Here is a 17,122-nt window from a genome sequence, read left to right as displayed (position 1 = left end):
AAAAAACAATCACATGCCACTAGTGGGAAGAGACACAAAGCGAGACAAAATTTCCAGAACAAGATATAATTATTAGGTGGCAAACATCTTTACACAAAAGTACAATGGACTGCCGCACCACGGTGCACCGCGTAACTTAAAAACTAAATAACAACAATAAATAAAAACCCAGTAATGACAATAACATAATAAATAGAAACAATAACATAATAAATAGATAATATAATATAGAAATTTTATATATAAATAACAATTTCAGGTACGGCAGTAGTAAATATATAAATTTTAACAGGTAATTTTTTTATGAACTGAGGGGAGGGAAAAGGTTGTAGAATTTCTAAGCCCACTAATTTTAAAAAGTAATTTGGTTTCAAGTTTGTAGCCGAAAATTAAAAAAAAAAATATTTAAAGCCAATTTTCGAAGGAGGCGGGGGCTTAGTTGCCTCCACGAATCCGAATTAAAGATGAAATCCTCCCCTTCAGTTCATGTAACTAAACTAAATAATACTGGCTAATATACTGGCCCTCTTCCAGATCTAACATCTGGCAGCGCTCCCTGCACCCCAGTCCTCGCAAGTCCAGTATAAGAAGTAAAAAACATTTTTGATCCAACCTTGTTCTAGATGAAATGAATAGGAGCACATACACTCCGGTTGGATGCCGGTACAGAAGCGCTGGCAGGGCGAGGGCATTCAATTTTTCAGTTGTTACCATTGGGCAGACTCGCCGCACCATTCCGTTGACGGCACTCACGGGGACCCTATAGAATCCCAACATAACCAGTAGATATTCAGAACAACTTTACTACAACCCGAGAAATAATAAAACTTAATTATGTTTGCCACAAAGTATAATAAAATATTTAAATTTAACAATTAAAAAAAATAACAATCTGTAACTAACAGTACCTTTTAAGTATCAGAAGACTATTTCCCAAAAATACCTCAAGACACCAAGTATTATAAGATACACTACTTGGTGACAAAATTAAATATTACAAACAAAACAAATTTTCAAATATTTAAACATTTACTTATAGGCTAGAACAGCCATACTAAATGATTCAGCTTGATAACATTTACTTGTAACAATAAATCACTGTATTTTAATCATTATATAATATTAATTGTAATGTAATAATAATTATGTAATTTACAAATAATAACAATACATTATTTCCCAAATAACAATAATTAAATTCTAATCCGTTCACGCTACTATAAATGCAATAATTAAATAATAAAATTGAAATCATGAATGTTGCCACCCAATTTTGCACGCAACACAAAACACGAGGTAACAAAAATGTGCAAAGTCTGTACCGTCTCGCTTACACTAAAAAAAACAAAGTGTGTACACGGAATAAATAATTTCCGTTCGCCGAACGGATCAGTTAGAAAGCACTAGAGCAAAAATAAAAAAACTTAACTTGCATAGTAAATAAATTAACAAATTTAGAACGTACGAAAGACAGGATAGAACACTTTGCGACACGAACACGTACACGAGGAACACAAGTTACAAAATAATATATATAAACTACTTATAACTAATCAACGAAAATATGTGTCTGGGTGGGAGAGAAAAACCGCCAACTAATTAAGTTAAGAGAGTGAAAAAGACAATTACCTGCCGAAAGTAGAAGAATTAGCCAGCCATGTGGAACGGGACGAGCAGTGAACAGACAGCAACGCAGTAGCTTCTCCGAACGTGTCTGACCGCTCCGAACAGTAGCCGGTGCCGGTGCCGGTGAACAGCTGGTCGGTAAACTAGTCAAGGTCAACCAGCTGACCTCAACCAATCAGTCCAACCAGGCAGAAAATCAAAACTCTGACGGAGTGACTCCCCCACCGACTGACAAGAGTGGCCGAGGTGGGAAAAATAATAGACAAAAATAAATTGTCCAAACTGAGCCCCGGCTCAGCACTGTAAAGAAGATAACTACAGTAATCTTTGAAAGAGTCATTTTAAATCTGGTACAATGATATTATTGCTACTCGGATACTTGTAAGTTTGAGATAGTGTCCAACTCAATTGAAAGTTATGAAGTTGAGTCCAAAATAAAAAAAATAGATTTTTTTTTTTTAAAGTTTTAGCTAAATCATGTCACTAAAATGTTTATGTTGTGTTTTGATTATTATTTATAAATTAAGCGTGCAACTTAAAACGTATCGAGAAATAAATATAACGAGCTCTGCTCATTTAGCAACTATGTAAGAGTGGAACAATTAAGTGTGATGTAGTGGCAATAACTGTATGAATTGAATACAAATATATTTGACCTGGAACAGTACTACGTGTTTAAAATAACCCAATAAAACTGTGAGATTATTGCAGTAAAACCTGTATCTGAAATAGCAGTGGATACCTCATTGGATAGGGTTTAACAGCGATAAATGGTGTTAGTTTGTATACGTCAAACATCAATTGTTATCGTAGTTTATTTTTTTTTTTTAATTAAAGAAATAGTTAGTAACCAGTTATATGTAGTACATGTTATAGAAATCTATATAATAACTATGTTCTATGAGACTAGAGATATAATTATGTGCTATAAAGATATATAAAACGTTAAATAATGGCATTATTTATGATGTGACAGCAAGAAATAGACAGGCATTTCGAGTTTAATGTTTAATAAATTGTACACTTCGGTTTTAATTAATATTTTGTTTCAAAAGTGAACTACATTCTTTTTCAAAGATTTAATGTAGGTTATTGGTGGTTTGAACCAAGATATATTGGCCCTATACTAATGTGAATACTATACCAAAGTTCTGAAGCATATAAAATAAAAAAACAACCATAAAAAGTTAAAATAGAGTATTTAGTAGTACAAATTAAACACATTGAATGCGATGGACACAAAGTTGTACTGTCCGTGTTGTAACATCGGTATACAGTTAGTTTGAAACAAGGTGAATGTTTAGTTACCATTAAATATTTATACGATTTTCTGTTGGGAAGTGTCATATTTAATATAATTGACGATATAAACTTTGACAACCTCCTTTGTAACTTAATTTGTTGTAGTTATCTTTATTTCATGACTTAGTTATTAAATATCTTAAAGATGAAGTTTATTATAGTAACCGATAAGTGGACATTATTTGTATTTGCAAGTATTATGTGCCTATTAAAAAAACACAAATGCTTTGTGAGAGAGAAAGGCTCATCCATTAGTAATATATTTCAGCCACTTCACTGTTAAATTCTCTGTCTAAGCAACAAGCGGCATATAAATGTGACGTAACTTAGTTGCCTTACCGAAGTTCTTACGTTCGAATGCAAATTAACCCTTACCGGAATATTCAAGGTAGGGTTATAATAACTGCAGTTATTACCCACTCAATAGTTATTTTCAATAACTGACTTCTAAAACTCTACACAGATTATGTTGTTAATCTTACATCCTCCTTCTGAGGATTCATTAATAAATGTTCTGCTCCCAGTTCACCAGTCAAATAGGAAGTACCGACTTCTCTCTACATTGATTTATTGTACTTCTCATTGACTACAGCACTGTAACATTCATTATAGCACATTTACATAAACACCATCCATTTAATTTTGGAATGGACTAATACAAACTATTACAATTGGAGTATACTATTGCAGAGTATTATGGAATATGTATTTACTGTCTAACAAAGTAGTATAAAATATAAGTAGACATTTTATAAAGAGAGTATAAGGCCCAAAAAAGGAGCTTGACGTAAATCAGAAACCAAAGTGTTAAAAGTTGAGTAAGAAAGCGACAAGGTATTGTTAAGTAAGTTCTGCCGTTGTTATCCACTTTAGCGCGTCGAGGTTTGACACATTACCTCTCTTACAGCTGGAAATCATTTTGTACTGAAAAATGGCGACAAGTTCATTTTGTAACACTTGTTTTACTTTATAATGCATGTATTTTTGTACTGTATGGAAATAAAACTATTTATTATCTTAGATTTGATTAGTTCACAGCTTCTAATACAGAAATATTGTTATACGCCATTTCGTAAACATATAAAAAATCTATCAAAATGAATACTTAAAGAAATAGCTTAAATAAATGGTAACCACTGTACCGTAGTCGTAATTATTTATGCTGAATCGAATTAGGCTCTTTGTTAACTAGACGCGGTGCGTGGACATTGTTTGTTGGTTCGAGACCGGTCAATCAGCTGATCGTGTTATCTACGGTGATACTTTCCGAACCTGTTGGGTGGAGAGAGGGAGCGCAGTCTTGAAGCCAGAACGAGAAGGTGCAGACGTCGAGTAGAGAAGCAGTGTTCTTCCTCTAATCCTATAGTTTTGGGATCTAGAGTAATTCTTTTATCGCGTGTAAATTTAATTCAAGTATTTAATTTTTCTTCAGTGCGTATTAAATCCCTATCAGCCTCCGTAATCTTCAAAGTAGTAAGTCCCGTACCATCGTTTAGTTAATATCTTTTATTTTAATACTGTTGTAATTAAATTTCTAAAGTTTCCCATCTTACAGAGACTGAGAATTTAATTCAATTTTGGAAGTATTGTGAATTAAATTTTGGTCGTAAAGTTAATATCAAGTTTTGTGTTATATTGATTTTTGAGTATTTTTAGAAGAGAACTTTTTATTTTATTTTGTTAATTTAAACCATTTTTGGAGAAGTATACATTTTTAGTTTCATTTTAATTTTAATTCATTTTTGATCAGACTCTTAATTAGATTTGTTCGATTGTGTGAAGTTTTGAAGAAAATCGAATCTAAAGTTTGTAAACTTTGTCAAATTTTGAGTGAACTTTAATCTCGGAATAAATCAAGTATTTCCGACAAGTTGTTTTGATTTACGAAGTATTAGCTCCATATAAATTTAATATATGTACTATAATAACGGTACACCACTATAAGAAGAAATAAAATGAGTACGTAGATATTAACAGAAAGAACAAAAGACGTGTTTGGTATGGTTAAGCTGATATAGAACTAAACAAAATTAAACGTCTTAGTTAAATAACTGATTCTAAAACATTAAATACAATACACTAAAGTGATCTATATCAATTCATTTTTATGGTTTTTATTTATCTCCTTTTAGGGTTAATTGAAAGACAGGGCCTTATGGCCCTAAATTCGCCCTTTTGTATACATGATACAAATAAAGTCATTTGAATTTGAATATTAAAAGTAGTTAAAAAGTTATCTGTGAAACTTATTTGTACCTGTTTCAGCTATTCATGTGTAGGAGAAGTTGAGATTGCGTCTTCTCTAGCACAACCTAGAGTTTGTCTCCGGGTGGAGCAATTCTGAACTGTTACTGGACCAAATTCAATTTCTTTAATACTGACAAGTAAGCCTTATAATACCATAAGGCAAGGAGAAAACATAACACAGGCGCCGGAAACATGAACTGATTTCTCAGGAAGCGATAACGTCTGTCGATAACAGGTTCAAACTCTACACAGCTCACTGTAGCGAGCGGATAACGTAAATATCGTGCGCCTCACGGTGCGGGCGATGCTTTTTCTAGCTGAAAACATTCACTGTTAATATAATTGTCATTCGGTTTAAATATACCTAGATACGCCAAAATCAATAACTTAAACTTTGTGACCGGTCAGTAAGGGCACAATGCAAGGTTTTAATCTTACTTTCTTTTAAGCAAACACAGCTTGTTATTTAACATATTTGTATAGGTAACAAATATAAAGAAGAAGCGTTGTTACGATGGGAATAGCTCCTCACTAAAACTAAGCTAATTAATTCATCGATAACATGAACATTCTATGAATCCCTTTTTCCTCTTTATTGTGAGAGGAATACAACACACAAAGTTTCATTCCTTGTATCTGAATTGGATCATTCGTTATTAATTTGGTCCAGCTAGAACAGAAATCAAATATCGGTGACGCACCAAAATCACCTTGTGAGCTAGTTCAGATTCTACATATTGCCAGTGTGTGATCTGTGAGAGATTAATAGAGCGTGTAGTCAAATCTAATGACGGATCCACTCTTTTAGGTACCGAGCCAATAATATAATGTGGCGCCCCTCTGCCAATTGAGAAAATAAATTTTCCTTATCAACATGGTTTAATTTACTTTTACTTTTAAATTAGTGCTCAACTTCTATGTATTTGCCTTTGTCCATAATGTACGCCAACATGTAGTATGTAAACTTCACGGGATACGCGTTGAGAGGCGGTTATATTTAGGGAAATGAGCGTAAACACTTTTACACTGTAAATAATATACAACTATTTGTGATAAAATAACAAGGCAAGCAAGACAGCGGACTTCACAATTGTTATGATATCGGTTCCATATTGCTAAATAAACTAAATATTTAAAGCTTTAGTCTAATTTATCAGTTAAACAAATATCGATGCATGAATCTAATTGTTACTTAAAAATCAAGTGAAAATTACATTATGACATAATTACACTGATTGTTGTAGGAAGTTGATTTTCGTGTTCATAATCTAATCGTCATAAACTTACAGTAGTTGTGATTTGTGTTTTAATATTAAATTTAAATAATAATATACTTTAAAATCGGAAGAAAACAACAACCCATTTATCACAGCTATGTTGGTAAGGGTTGATTCAATGCGAATGTTGAGTTTAGCTCTAGTTCACTTTCTCTTACGACATGACGAATATGATTTCAGATTTCAGGAGTCAAGTCTGCAATCAGACAACATCAGATTTCACGTAAGAACAAGGGGAACTGAAGGTAAACTCAACATTCTCATTGAATCAACCCTTCCCTCCCACCATAGCTGCGTTATGTGTAGAAGACTCGGTTGTTCCACCTTGCTTTGGAATCGTCATCGTAGTGCACTTAGTTGTGCACCTGATGAGACAATAAGAAAACCTCTTCACCTAGATTGCACTACTTTTTGTAGTCTGGGTGTTTCTGATGTCAAACGGTGCAGGGGTTTTGTTTTGACCCTCTTCGTTCTTCGTCGCCGACTGTTTTTTTGTATCGCTTCAGACGAACATGGCTTCATATTCCAAGAGTCAACAGCGTCAAATTGTAGATGCTGCACGTAAGATGAAGGTGAACTCGAGATAAACTCAATATTCGCAACCTATTTATGATAAAAATTCCAAACTAATTAGTCACACTAAAATACTAGCGCGTTGATTGGGTTATGTTGGTGGCTTTAGATGCTATATACGGGTGAAAGCACAAGTACTCTTGCCAGTGCTTTATCTATAGATGTGTGGGTTAACTAGGTCAACATGTATGGCAATGTGCACGGTTAGCATTAAACCATTAAACTTTAGGTCGAGTTTATTTCTGGCCTACATAATTGAGGTATGAACGGACTAGTGAAAAAAAGATCTTAAGTATGTATTTTATGGAGTGCAAGTTTGTTTCATGATCATTTAGAATTCAAACTCTCGCCCAAAAAACTTAATAATACTCCACAGTCTATTGCATTTAATTATCAATGAGTGACAATAACATTGACTATTCGTCTGTAGTAATAAAATGCGTTACATTATTTGTCGTGTGTTTGTATAATAAAAAAAGACTTTATCACTGTAGATTTCATTAGATGAAGTTTAAAAAGTACATCAATAATTTCCATAATTTAGGATAGTTGTTATTTGAAGGTGAAGTTAAATAATAAAATGTCTGGAACTTTGAAAGTTATTGCATAAGAAAATCCTTTTCACATTCACTGAAATTTTAAATTTTTTTTTCTCTAATTGTTAGCTCTAGGCTAGTAGGCTTCGGAAAATCCCACGCCGCCTCAAATTTTAAAATTCAATTAAAAAAGAAATGTTGGGTTAACACCTGTTTCTAGAAGCAACATTTTTTAATACAACTGTTTTGTATAATATATAGCCATTGCATTAACTAATAATTTTGTTTCATAAGTAAATTAACCGGTAAACACACTAAATTATTTATAACATGGCTATATAATTATTACGCTAGTCAATAAATAAATTATATATTGCACCATTTAACACGTACTAAGCACACAAATAGTGTAATAGAGTCGCAGAATTAAATTATTAACACTGCATTTTTCTTTTCTTTTGCTTTTTGGTCGATGCATTTAAAACATTTGCACAAAAGTATTGTTATACAGCGAAGATAATTTTATATTAGTATGAAACAAGCGGGTTTTATCGATATATCCTAACATTAATATTATGCTACGGTCATCTGTAATAGCATAAATCACCATCCTCCACTGAAAATGTTATTATGTTTCTTGTCCTAATTAATAGGATGTGCCTACTTTTCATATTTCACTCAAATTGTTATTATTAGGTTTATTGACATGCATTTGACCGAGTGTTACAATTGTTTACCGTACTCAGGACATAGATCATTTTTGGAGCTATTCACTTAAATATTATGGAATGTATTGCATTTATGTTTATAAGAACAATTTCACTCTTCGGCTTCAGGACTACGGACCTCTTTAAACATATGTAAACTCTCATTATTATTAAATGGATCAGGACATTTGAATATTTCCGAATATCTCCAGTGACAGTGACTTACTTTTTTTGGAATTTTGTGTTTAGTAATGACAAAACTCTTATAAATAGGAAATCGCATACAATGCCGCGATCAACTTTTTGTATCTATCAATGTATTTAAAAACACTTCTTCAACACAAAAAGGTGAAACGCACTTGAATCTACTAAGTATCCTTAAAGTAAAGTTTACAATTTACATTCCAAAAGAAAATTATGTCTTAAAAAATTATGAGAAATGTAATCTTACAATGTTGGCAAATATATAAAAAAATGGCAGATATATAATATACATGATCTAGTATAAATAATAGTATAAAAATAGTGTAAATAAAACACTTATCTATAATACGTTCAACCCAATTTTCGAAACAAATCAGAAACCTAAGTGCGAAATTTAATCAAGCTGTTTACTCTTCCAACGTGGAAAGTGGTTTGTAACTGCCAACTAGATTAATGATTCTGCTTTACACTGGCAAGACGCACAACATAGATTGCATTATGAAACTTTTTGTTCTTTGCAGGAATTTAGATTTATACAGATAAGAACTTAGAAATTAAAAAAAAAATATTTTGGCAAGTATGAAATAGTGTTTTCACTTATATGATAATGGACAACTTTCAAACTCAACTGCTATCAGTCACCTTTCGTAGATAGGTCACTGATTTTCCCTCTCCTAAACATTACTCTTTCTATTTAATCTATTCTTTCCCTATGTAAATACCTCTTTTTCCCTGTATTTATTTACCAATTACATTGTTTTATACTGTTTGGCCTCGCCAAGTTACATAAAAAACTTGTCGGCGAGGTCCAGCGATATTTCCTTACTTCTACTGGTAACAATAAAATAACATATCGAGTACGTAACCAAAACAATATAAATTACAATAACATGATTTGATATTTGAAAATAATTAATCTAATAATAATTACAATATATTCTTCTAGGATCTCAGTGTTATGAAATACGTGCATTCATGTCTGATTTGGTTCCTCTTTGTCTGTCTCCAGTTGTGTGCAGTAGTATCGTATGGTCAAAACAGTTTCTGCTAATCGTGTGTTGTCAGGTTATGTTTTGTTTGTGGGTAATTTTTATGTTATGTTTGTAGTAAATTTGGTGCCTTTTTCGTGGTCAGTGGATAAAGTAGGGTGAATAAACAACAGTCTTGTACAGTGAGATCGAATCGACTTGACTTAATTTTACTCGACTTAAATTTCCAGTCTGGCCAACAAGAGCTGTTGACTATTTTTGTTGTAAAACAGACGATTGTAACAGTAATACTAAAACGAATTATAAGATTCCTTATGGAAGAATAGTTATTAGAATTTGAAATGTCAGATAATTTAAAACAATATTTCGTGTGATTTTCCTCCGTGACGAAAAGTATCGTTCGATACTCGTCTCAAAATTTATAATAAGGGTCTCGCTATCATTGTATACACTCGGTTAAGATGGCGCGTAAGTGAAAAATGCCCCGAGTAGGCCACCTTCGGGTTAAGCAATGAAATTGTACAGTTATTGATCTAATGAAATGAATGAAAAAAAAATAAAGAATAGAATAGTGTAGTTGTGATAAATTGTATATTGGCCAAACAAAAAGGAACATTAAGACACAATTCAAAGAACACTTTGCTCGTATCAAATATGGAAGAAATGAACACACAATTTCTAATAAACATTTACGATTATTGAAAGAAGTCACTAACACACTACAATTAAACGCTTGGGAAGCATTTTACATTACTACAAATCAAGAAAAACTTATCAATAACGAAGACGGACTAATTCAAAAAACAGTTCTACTCTTATCTCAATTTATAAGAAAATTAAAAAGTAATTCTGTTTAAAATTGTATACTGGCTAATCATATATCCAAATCTTTTACCATATGTTATTATAATATATATTATTTAGAAAAATGTAAACATTTGTGTTACTTTGAGAAGTGCCTGATGATGGAATCATTATCATATCATATCATTATCATATTGGAGAATGTTTTATTCATTAATACCAGTAATGGTAAAATAAACCTAAAGAATTTCTTATTTACCAGGCGAAGTTTGGGTTGAGAGCCCTCTCTAACATTTAACCTGGCATAACTATAGGTGACTTTCCAACCATCACCCACGGGCAGGCAGGCGACTGGTATGCTCAGCGGTCTCCCTTCCAAGCAGCAGCCATGCTCGACTTCGCTTTTTTTGTTATCTTGTGAGAAGCAATGTACCTGATGCACTGCGATATTGGCCAAGAAAAGGAATTGTTAAAGAAATTATAAACAAAGAAATCTTGATTTCACTCTGCAAGGATTTGAATTTCCTAGACTTATTGAGTTTGTATCGGTTATTTATAAGCGTTATGTTTCTTTTACTATCTGATATAAATCTGGCATATGCTTAGAGGTACACAAATCATATTTGTGTAGGCAATTGCATTATTATTCATATACAACAAATTATATACACCTTTATTGCACTGTCTCATTACAATTTTGAAAAAGAAAGAATTTCAAACTTCATTGCATCTTAATAAACAATCATTAGTCGTTAGCTCAATAGAGCTATGTATAAAAGTTGTTTTTACCACCTGTAGGTTGAAACGAAAACCAAATAATTTTGCAAGCATAACATATATAAATAACTACTTTTTAAAATTAATTAAGAGCTAAGTCTTTATTGCCAATTAAAATATGTTTTATATGATTCCTCACGAGTCGTAACAGGAACTGGTGTAACTGTGTTTGGTGCTGCAAGAATGGAAAAGGATACCTTCCTGTCTTCAATGTTCATATTATTTAGGAACATGCAAACTACTATTATAATTTTTGATTTGGTAACAGGCGTAACAGGATATTTTATAACGATCCCTTAAGTTTCCTACCTTTATACTACTCGTATTATCGCATTTAAATCATATATTTAAGTACTGAAGAAAGGTATAAATACTAGTTAACATGTATTTGTACCTTGCGCCTCATCAAATCAAGAAATACAACAACGCTTGTCATCACAAAAATGTTATCCTATAAATTTGATGGTTCCCACAATGGATGGAAATTAAGAAAGAATTGCTACACGGCCAAACACCAGTCGATAGGCATGACATCACTGTCAGAGTGTTAAAGCAAAAAATTAAAATCTTTAATGAATTTCATTATAAAGCATCGTGTGTATGACCAAGTACGTTGTTGGATGTACTCTGTTGAGTGGCAAAAGCGTGGTCTGCCACATGCGCACATAATAGTTTGGTTAGTTGATAAATTAAGGCCAGAAGACATTGATTCCATAATTTCAGCCGAGATTCCCGATGAAACACGTGACCCAAAATTGCATGCAGTAGTAAGTAAACATATGATACATGGACCTTGCGGAGTTTTCAACAACAACTCATCCTGTATGGTCGACGGCAAGTGTTCTAAGCGATACCCTAGAGCATTGATTGCTGAAAACATCTCGGGAAATGATGGTTACCCGTTGCGTCGTCGGTAATCAGTTGAGGACGGTGGGCGATATGTAATTGTGAAGATAAAATTTTTATGTAGACAATCGTTGGATTGTGCCGTACTCGCCAATATTGTCCAAAACTTTTGAAACTCACATCAATTTGGAATTTTGTAACTCTGTCAAATCGATAAAGTACATATGAAAATATGTTAACAAAGGTAGCAACATGGCCAAGAGGTAAGTGAAACGAAGTTCACCGGGTCAGCTAGTAGTTGATAAAATTTGCAGTTAAAAGTTTATTGTACTAATGCTCCAAGTTTTTTTAAATCTGGATAACTTACGGGCTCAACAGTGATTTCAAAAAAAAAAGAAAAAAAGAAGTGTTGCTACTTTTAAGTGCATTCTATACTTTTAATCTATAAACTTAAAGATAATTAAAAATTATACTTACATTAAATTATACATGTAATTTTGCTATCACATTAACATGTTCTTTTAAACATTATAATGTGACCACACATACAACTTACAACAAACATACAAGAAAAAACTGTATATGTTATCCTAAAGAATGTTTATGTAAAATGTAATCGGTTCAGGCGTTTTACATTATTGAGTAACCGACTCACTAACATATAGGCTATACATACACGATTAGATTCTTAACTAATTGTATAAATATTTAAAACAAATTTCGACCTCTCAGGCTTTTTTCCCTACAATATTTTAATTTCGCTGTCTAAAACTTCATTTTTTATTCCGAGTCATATTATCACATCTTAGTAAACTAGTAAATACTGTATTGTATCAACTGAATATAGAGCTGGAGACATGTATTTTTTATTATCCATTGGATTGATTTAAACTCAGACAATGTACCCTGAGTTAATAATTATTAATATATCAAGGGCAATAATTACACGAATTATTTGTAGGGATATATATTGTTATGTTACTGTTTCTTAGTGGGAAATACAGTTTCTTTATTTCTTCTTCTTTTTGTTTAGTAAAGAGTCATATAGGACTACTCGGACTTGTTAATTCCGATAATAATTTTGGATGTCAAACGACTTAACAGAGTGTTCAAGCACCAGAATAATAATGATAAAATAGTAATTAAACAGGAAATTTATCATTCTTCACTTATCAAATAAATTTATTCTAAAAAATAACAAAGATATTATTTTAGCTTGATTTGAGGATGCATTTAGAAACTAAACTGAATTATTTACAGTAAAAGTTTTTTGTTATAGCTGGACTTTTTTAACATATATTTGGTACAGTTAATTTAACATATTCTTAGTTTATCATATTCTTCAAAGTTAATAATAAGGTGTAACAAGAGAGTAAATACGGAGCGCTCATACATCCCGTACATTCATACATAGTGAGAAACGTGTGACTTCGGATGAATTCGTAACAAGGCCCTCTCTGGTATACGCCAATTGATAATAAAATAAAATAAAATGTTAATCGAATTGCAATTATTAAAATTTTTACAGTACATTTAGACTTAATCAATTAAAAAAAAACTCTGAAAATAATACGTAAAGGACAATATTGTAGTTATTAAGTTTGATATTGTGTAAAGTTTTTATGAAATAATAAAAAAGTAGCTAGTTTTTAAATGCACCTCTGGTTTTACTGCCCTAAGTTTATATTCCATCTTTCATATTTATAATTAGAACTATGACGATGCCTCAATGTAAAATTGATTTAAGTCAAAACATTCATAATGGGAATTAAAATCTGTTGAAATCGTGGTTTCTGATTAATCAATATTATCGTAAAATTTTCATTGATGTAGATCCAACATATAAAGGTGGCTGTTAATAATTTACGGTGTTTTGGTAAGTAAAAACAAACATATTCTCTATAACAAACATATAGGTGTAGTTAATAAATTGCCATTAACTAGATTAAGGAAATGAGGCTGAGAGATTAAAAACTGTAATTAAGTAATGCGATATAATGTTATTAGTGATGCCGTTTAATTGATAATACCGTTGGAGAAACTGTCTGAATATATAAATCTGCATGCACAACAGATGTTTTTACAAAACACAGAAAAATCTATGAATGAAATGAACCGTATTTTTCTCAAAGCAGTTTCACAAATTGGATGCCAACCTCTGGAGCTCTCACGGGATTTGTAACTCCCTAACTCTGTTCACTTTTTCTCACTTATTTTTATATCCTCCATCACTATATTTAGAGTGCCCGTATTTATATTTATGTCCCGGAGAAAACTAAAAATGTTTGCTTTGGCTTCATGATTATTTTACAGAACTTCGTTGTACAATATGAAACGTTATTTTATAATCGTTACTAAATAAATACAACAAAACAACCTACCAGCCCTCAAGCCAGTCCTAGTACACGCTCGAACTCTACACTATATAGCAATAATTTTTGACTGCTCTCAAATAAGGCAAAATAATGTTTTGGAAACATAATAAATAATATTATTAATACATTTATATATTTGAACGATGTAGTATTTCCATCTTTAAAACTGCGAGGAATCACTTTAGTAATATTTAATTAAAGTTTACTAAGCAAAATAAGAAGATTCCAGTCTACTACGGAAACATACACATATTACATTACTAAACATGGACTTCATAGATAAAATAGCCAACATCCAATATTTGTTCCACTTGACAATGTCTATATCTCTGCTGCTAAAGATACTTATTTAAGGAAAATAGAAAAGTTTCCCTGTAGATCCCGTGTTGTGTTTTGTTTATGAAAATGTGAGCGCTGCGACTGGTCAGATAAAGGACCTAGAATATTCATGAGTAAACAGTAAACAATATGTCGCACTGTGATATGTACGAACCCTTACTTGCCTTAGCAGCCAGCAGTTCCATTCATTCAATGTTTGGAAATATGTAAGACGACGCTGACGCAATCGTTTGTCGGTTTGGTCGATCTTTACATTTCATATAACGATACTTATATTTTCCTTGAATAAGCAAAACTGGTTGCTTATCATTCTACGAGAATAATCTGAGTTTTTAGTTTCACATAATGTAAAAATATTGTTAATAATTAAAATCTTAAAATATTTCGGTCTCTCTGGGAGGATATATTATTTTCTTTCAAAACATTTAAAACCTACAGTATTTCATAACCTTAGTTGTGGAACCATCAGAACCAATCCCAAAGGTATAAATTTTATATTTCTACAACAAAAAATGTTGGAACATTCTTTTATCCTGCATAGATTTTTAGTAAAAGATCAATAACAGCCAAACTAGAGTCGTAGCTCAAGTCTGACGGAAAATATATAAAATGGAATCAATCAATCTACAAAATAGGTCCTCTTACCACTACTAATATCTCCACAGTTAAGCCACAAGAACCCATAAAAATCGTTCCTTACGCAATTAAGGGTTTTCAATAATGCGTGACTTTTTACCAACTGTTAAATAGGTCGAATCTGACGATAATCTGGAAAATAATTTCGAACTAAATAGTTCTAAAAAAAGTGCCTTACACCCATTATTTTTTAAACATTCATTTTTGTAAATAAGTATATTATATACATAGACTATATATATGAATATATTTATTTCTAACAAATTTATACAAATTGTCAATACAAAATGTAATATGTCGTTGATAATTTGTTATTTTATTGACTAGTTAAAGTTAAGACACACTACAAGGCACGTAACAAGCTTCAGTTTTGATAAAAAACTTTATATATATATATATATATATATATACATACACACACATATATATATATACTCGTATATATATATATATATATAGTAATATATATATATATATATATATATATATATGTTGTGCGCTGGCAGTCAGAGCGTTCGGGTGTAGTCTTGTCTCGCTCACGTTACATAACCTCAACTATAACTCTGACTCATATATTATAATGCGCCGCTCTTCCATTTTGATGTATTAGTTTATCAGTCGTTTACATTTATTTTTCAAAGTGGTTGCTATCATCGTGCACGTGATAAATAATTTGTTTTTGGAAATGATATCTATAACATGAGTGTTTGTGTTAAGTGTTCTAAACCTGTTTGCTAGATCGGATAAAAACAAAGTGCAGTGTAAGTCTTGCCGTGGATATTTCCACTGGAGTTGTGTGAAATTAACGGAGGCTGAAATTGAAGTATTTGCTGCTACTAACACCGCCTGGAACTGTGACGCTTGTACAAAAAAGAAAAGAGTGAGTAGGAGTTTTTCTGATTCTTCTTCAGTAAGTGCGAGTCCCAGTAAAATGTCTGTATCTATAGAAGATATTAAGTCCTTACTTGAAGAGATGAAAAAGGAAATATTACAGGGTCAAACTAATCTGGAGTTGGAGCTTGGGAAGTCTCTGGACCACTGCTCAGAGAGGATTGCTGAAAATAACAGATTAATCGAAAGTCAGCAGAAGCGTCTTGAGGAACAACAAGAAGCGATATCGAGTCTTCAGGAGGAAAACAACCGGCTGCGTGTTCAAGTTAAGGAACTGTCAAAACCGTCAGGTTGAATCTTGAGCAGTACTCAAGACGTAATACGTTGGAGATTTTTGGGGTGCCTGAAGGTCCAAATGAAACCTCGGAAGCTTTGAAAAGGAAGGTTGTGGAGATTGGAACAGCGTTGGGTGCGACTCTTTCTGAGGCCGGAATTGATGCTTGTCATCGCATCAACGGAGGCAGCAACCGACCGACGTCCGGAATAATCGTCAAGTTCCTTCGTAGGGATGACGCAGACGCCCCTGATCGAGAGAAGGAAGGTGAAGAGGGACTTCTCCACCAGACACCTGTCTGGCTATCAGCAGGACTCTCCGGTGTACGTCAACCTGTCCTTGGCACCAGCAAGAAGGGTACTATTTGCGAAGGCCCGTAAGTTTAAAAATATGACTTTAATTATAAATATGTTTGGGTGGATAGGGCTGGTCGGGTGAAAGTCAGAAAATCGGATGATAAGGCTAGTAAGGTGATTGTGATAAACAATGAGGACGAGCTGGCTGGACTGGTTGGTAGGGAGGCAAAGGGGTCTTAGATTTGTTTGTGGGTTAATCTGAATTTTACTCTGTCAAAATATATTGTTTCACTTTGTTAATGTTACTTGTTTGTAGTTTATATATATATGTATATGTTTGTAAATTTAAAGTTAATGTACGTGTCTGTACGGTTTGATCTACTATACAACAGTACTTTGAGGTTTATTTAATTTTTTCGTCAT

This window comes from Homalodisca vitripennis, chromosome 1, assembly GCF_021130785.1.
Source record: "Homalodisca vitripennis isolate AUS2020 chromosome 1, UT_GWSS_2.1, whole genome shotgun sequence".
NCBI lineage: Eukaryota > Metazoa > Arthropoda > Insecta > Hemiptera > Cicadellidae > Homalodisca > Homalodisca vitripennis.
This window is presented reverse-complemented; position numbering follows the sequence as displayed.